Below are 6184 nucleotides of genomic sequence, written 5' to 3' on the forward strand. Positions count from 1 at the left end.
CTCGCCGTTAGGGGGTGGTCTAGAACAACGAGAAGAAAATGCTGATTGAGATGTTTAGAGCAGCACTGCGAACTTGGCTGCAACTCTTCAGTGTAATGGGGGCTATTTTTCAGTAGGGATTAGGGAAAGCAAATATTTTAGCATTAACTAAGGTTTTTTTCCCATCTTGAATTATTAGTTAGATGTGCCACATTCTCATGTGCATCATCTCCTGACACATGCAACAGCAAAACCACTCACATTCCCAAGTTCTGTTAAAACTTTATAGTCTTCTCTTCCTGTCCTGTTTTAACACATCTGCTGGAAGAATTACCCCTTGAATACACTGAAAGAGGGTGTAATGCTTTCCCAGTGTAGGGAGCTCTACCAGATCTGGAATTATTATTGTGGTCAGGGACATTAGGAGCAATTTCTATTCCAGTTTATAAATTGTGTGTTAATCTAAATCCAGGTATTGCCTAGAACTGGTGTTTAGGAAGTGGTAGTAATGGGCAAGTTGTGAAGAAGCTAAAAATTGTAGAAGTGATGCTTTGATGAAACTACCAAAGCCCTATGTTGCTGATTTACAGCTAGTTTGGGTTTTTTTTCCTGCTTCTTAGTATCAACATTTTCAAATACTTGGATAGAAGTCATCCTAATCACACACCACTGATTTGTGGCTTTCCTGCTGGTGGTGACTGGCAAGCAGTCTCCGATCTTGCTGGAGCCTGATTATAGCCATTTTTTAAAAGGCATGTCCTCAAATCTAGACTAAGTGCAGATGAGAATGGTGTTCTCCTTACCTTTTTGAAACTGTGATTGCAGAGGTGTTTGTGGACTGTAGTTGCTTACCTTGTGGAGCCTGTGCTGTCAGTAACTGAAGAGCACTGTCAGTGTTGCAGAACTTGCAGCTGTTACTGATTTTCCACTAAGGGGCTGCAATGACTTAACACGGGTAGACATGTTCTTTTTCTCTGGGTTCCACTGTGATTCCCATTTTCCTAGTGTCTGTTCAAGCAATTCAGTCCTATGTATTCAGTCTTACTCAGTGCTAACAGGCCTCCACTGATCACAGTGCTGGACAGTAAATACAAATAATTATTTCAGTACCATTCAGCCAGAGATGATGCTCAGTGTGTCAGGTGTACATTTTAAATCCCCATCTCACTTTGTTAGACCTTGCTGTAAAAGCAGCTCAGGGTTTCTTATGGCAGAGTTGTGAGTGCTGTGACCAGCATTTTTTGGGTTCAGTAGAAGACAGGTTTGATGAGACATGAGGTGTTCACAACAATCCTCTTTCATCAATGCTGTTATCTCAGGTCTTCAGGTATTATCAACCACTGGCATTGACACAGATAAAATCCTTTTCACTGCAGTCTGTAGACTTGCTATCCTTTCCTCTGTGGTTTTTTCAGTGCATTACCAGTGTAAATCAGTCTGTAGCTGTCAGAAATACTTGTCTGGTTGATGTTTTCATGATAGTTTGAAGCAGGAACTGAAAGGAGACAAACTGGTTAGTTGGGGTAAACATCATCCATCTGCTGATGCTCTGGCACAAAGCTGCTGTTCACTTCTCTTGCTTCTGGGAGATGGTACTTCAGGGATGTGCCAGTAATTCTTACAATACTTGGGTTTTAATAAGCTCTAATTTTCTATATAGTGTGTTTTTTGTAAAAATGCTTGCAGATAAAGCAAACCCATATTAATGCAATATTGTATCAAAATGCAATAAAGTATCAAAAGCCAATAAATCCTTTTGGAAGTGCTGGACCCAAAACTAAAAAAGCAGATTTTACGTACAGCAGCTTGCAGTAAGGAAAGCAGTAGATTAAAGCCTGTTGCTAAAACAGAACAAAAATACAGATTTTACAGATTCTTTACAGGTCAGGTGCCATTGTACAGAAAGCCAGTAATGTACTGAGATTTTGGCATCCCTTCCAGCAGTAACCTGTAACTAAATGGATGCTCAGCCACTGTTCCTGTTAGCACTTTCTGCTTGTGGGTACCTGCTCAGTAAACCCCCACCATCCTTGAGGCACTTCCTCAAGACAATGGCCACCTTCAGCCTCAGGGGCATGGAGGGGCAGCAGTAACAATAGGTACAAATAATACAAAAGAAACTTTCACTGAATCAAGTCTTAGATAATGTTCCAATTTTCTTACTGGTTCCCAGAGAGATACAGACTAATCCTGCTTCAGCAAGTTGCTGCTGTGCCCAGTTTGCCTGCCAGGCCAGCAGACAGACACTGCCTTCAGGTTCCTGGAAAGCCCACAGCACACTCTGTACTGAGTGTTGTGGTTTAACCCTATCAGGCCCCTCAGCCCCACACAGCCACTCACTCTCTCACCCCCCAGGGTGGGATGAGGGAGAGAACTGGAAAAGTAAAAGTGAGAAAATTCTTGGATCAAGGTAAAGACAATTTAACAGGTAAAGCAAAAGCTGCACACACAAGTAAAGCAAACCCAGGAATTCATTCACCACTTCCCCATGGGCCAGACAGCCATCTCTGGGACAGCAGGGCTCCATCATGCATAATGGTGACTTGGGAAGGCAAACCCTATCACTCAGTGTTCCCCCTCTGTCCTTCCTCCTCCAGCTTTATACATTGAGCATGACATCATATGGCCTGGAATATCCCTTGGGTCAGGAGGGATCCGCTGTCCTGGCTGTGTCCCCTCCCAGCTCCTGGTGCACCCCCAGCTTCCTCCCTGCCAAGATGCAGAAAAGGCCTTGATAGGGTGTAAGCCCCACTCAGCAGTAACAGAAACATCCCTTGTTACCAACACTGTTCTCAGCACAAAGCTGAAACCCAGCCCTGCACTGGCTACTGTGGAGAAAATTAGCTCTACCCCAGCCAAAACCAGTACACTCAGACTCCAGAATTTTCCTAGTGTGCCTTTGAATAATCCATTTGTTCCCCTCAGGAATAACATGAATAGTATGTATCAGATTACTCATGGTCAACTTTAATCAAGCTTTAAGATAAAGCAGTAGTTGCTTAGAATTTTAGGCTTGAAGAATGGAACAAATGCTGACCAGGGAAAACAGCAGCATGCATCATTACAGTCTATTTACAGTGCCTCTGGAGCTGTGTCCATCTTGGCTGAGTTGGCATCACAAGCCAGTCCCACAGAAATCATCATTGTACAGATTTGACCTGAAATCTTCTAAACTTGCACCTTTCCTGGTTCTGCTTCCTAAGCCTGACTGCTGGTGTCCGTCAGAGGAGCCACCATGGCCAGGCCAGGCCTTCTCCCTTCTCATCTCCCTTCCCTTGCACTGAGACACCACTAGATAAAGCAGGTGACTGTGTTTTCCCTCCTGCCTGTTGCTGTTCTTTGTCTTGTGCTATTTCTTAGTGCAATCTTGCTCTTGATTTCAGTTTAATTTGTAATTGGAAGTAACTTGTATACAGCTCTATAGCTTGGCTGGCGGAACTAAGTAAGGCAGGAAGTCAGAAGGACTAGCAAAATAGCTAAAATCACTCATCTGTGAGGGTGTGAGGAAAGAGTTGTGATCTCCCAGTCCACAACAAACCAGTTTTTAGAAAGATTTCACTCCATACAGTCCAAGCACACCACCACCACCAAAGCAGGTGGCAGGCACAGGTCAGGAGTAGCCACAGCAGGTCAGACAGTGCCAGTAGGGCCAACCTGGCCTGCAGTGATGGGACATGCATTGGGATGGAGACCTGCACACATTTTCTGTGAGTTTATTCATGAGTAAAAACTTGAATATGCTTCTTTCCCAGGTAGCCTGTAGGCTCTGGGGCAGTATTTGGCACTGGCTGAGCTTCTGCCAGAGCAAACAGTGTTCTAGTAGCCTGCACAGTGCAGCAGGTCCTGGTGCCCAGTGGCAGGACCAGAGGCACAAACTGAAACATGGGAGGCTCCCTCTGAATGTCAGGGAATGCTTTTTCACTGAGGGTGACTAAGCACTGGCACAGGGTCTATTTAATTTCTTATTTCTGTGAAATCAGCAGCTGTGCTGATTCCCAGCATGCCAGCAGCATAACAGGGCAGGATTTCATTTTGGATAGGTTCCAGTCCAGCTGCTGATTACCTTTCAAAAATCACTAATTCAGTCACATGCTGCTATTTGTTAAGGCTTGAACATCTAGCTAACTGTTGGTGAATCCAGGGCACTTTGTGAACAAGTTAATATTATCTAATTATGATTCTCATACACACCTGGTGCTGATCTCTAGCATTCAAAACCATGGCTTCATTTTCTGTAACCAATTCTTATATAGCTAATGTAGCATGGAGTTATTTTGTGCCACCAAAAAAAATTGTGTAAGCTATACTAGAAAAGCAGAAGGAAAATATACCAGTATGTTGCCTACATTGACATCATACGTGAATTTTGCTCGCCATATATGACCAATTTCTTTGAAAATTAGCATATACGTCTGAGAAATAAACTATGTCTTACAGTTAGTAAAGATTAAGGTTAAAAATAAATTACTCTGAAAGCAGCACTCAAAACTATCTTATTTAGCATATATTTATTCAGAAATCAGAGGTCTTAAGACATTTTTATGGATTCTTGTGTTTTTAAAGTTAATCTGGCTACAAACCTCATAGCAAACCTGGTTAAAAGTTAAATATGGTTTGAGGCCAGCAGAGTATAAATACACAGTTGCTGATATCAATCCTAATTTTGTCTTATTTCAGAAAGGTCTTTACAGCTTAAGGATGCCCTGTTTAAGTACCCATTTTGCTAAACTCTGGGAGAAGAAGGTGATCCTGGTCCAAGGTCAGTGGGAGCAGAGTCGTGCTGAGACAAAGGGACAGGAGCAGCTATTTGTCAAAGGAACAAGCCCACATCCCTCGGGAAGGGATTTTACTGCATTTGAATTCACTAAAAACCAAAGCCAGAAGGAGATTTCAGAAGCAAGGGCTGATTCATGGAAGGATCAGAGATTCCTGGCCTTTGCCTGGGAGCTCTCGTTGGTCATGGAGACAAGCTGTAACTTCTAAGGAGTGACAAACTGCTAGATTGCAGCTCCCTCTGAACTCTGGAACTCACCTTTCATATCAAATGACTTCATGTTGGAATATCTCAGCATACAGAGACCAAGGAGCCATGGTTACCTTTGGAGAGTGTGCTCACAGCCTGGCTTCCAGAGGGTCTGAAGGCATCTCCTTTGCAGCCTGTGTCCTCCCCTCTGAGCCATGGAGATTGCCACATCCAGTTATGTTGTTTATAAACAAATAAAACAGGCAACTGTCACCCTTTCTTCACTTTTTAATATTGTGATTGGACTATGCAGAACATACAGCTTGCAGAAAGAAAGACCTGGATTGAAGTAAATGAGAAGTATGAATGGCAGGCAGGATCTTCTGAGCTTCAACTGAAGGTGACACAAGATTTCTCTTTGTAGTGCTGGATTAGTTCCTCACCTTTGCTACATCTTTCAGTGAAATGAATGCAGGGGTATTGCTCACATGAGAACAATAACTGATGTTAAAACCTGGAAACTGGTGGCAAAACTTAGAAAGTGCTCTGGGTTTCAAGCACTGAAGATCTTACAGATTTCACTATGTGGGTACACTGTAATGAAGTCAGTTTTGATTTGCAAGGGTGAATTATATTGTAAAAGTAGCATAGCAGTGAGATGGAAGATACTTAAATTGGAACCACCGTCTGAGGAGCACCAAACCCTTGGCTGGCCTTGGCAGCTGTCATCCCCCTGTGTCTCAGTTCATTATCACTACATAAGCAATGGAGAAACCTCATCATTTTGAACTTAATGACAAAAGCAATCCTTATTTACAGTTACACCCAGTGACCATTGTGCACAGGAAGTGTGTGATTATAAAAATACTGTTAGGACAAGTCTTACAAGTCTTCCCTACCTGACTGTAGCAGGACAAATACTGCCTTTGTTGGATTAGGTAAACTGCAGCACTGCCCTTGCAGCGATGCAGAGCAGACCATGGCTTTGTAAAGTTTGTGCAGAGCTGTCACTTCTGGGGGCAGAGTCGGGGGCTTGGGGGCTCTGAAGAGCCTCTCTAGATTCTCACAAAACTTGGAATCTCAGAGAATAATTTTCCTCTCAGTCAGGGCACTTTCAACTGGAACATGAGCAACACCTGTTTTTACACCCGATGGTTTTGACAGACAATATTGTACAGGATTTTAAAAAAGTGTTCTGTTAGCAACCATTATTCTTGGAGCCATAGGGCTTGGTTTGTTCAA

Source organism: Corvus hawaiiensis, chromosome 1 (assembly GCF_020740725.1).
Source record: "Corvus hawaiiensis isolate bCorHaw1 chromosome 1, bCorHaw1.pri.cur, whole genome shotgun sequence".
In the NCBI taxonomy this organism is placed as follows: domain Eukaryota; kingdom Metazoa; phylum Chordata; class Aves; order Passeriformes; family Corvidae; genus Corvus; species Corvus hawaiiensis.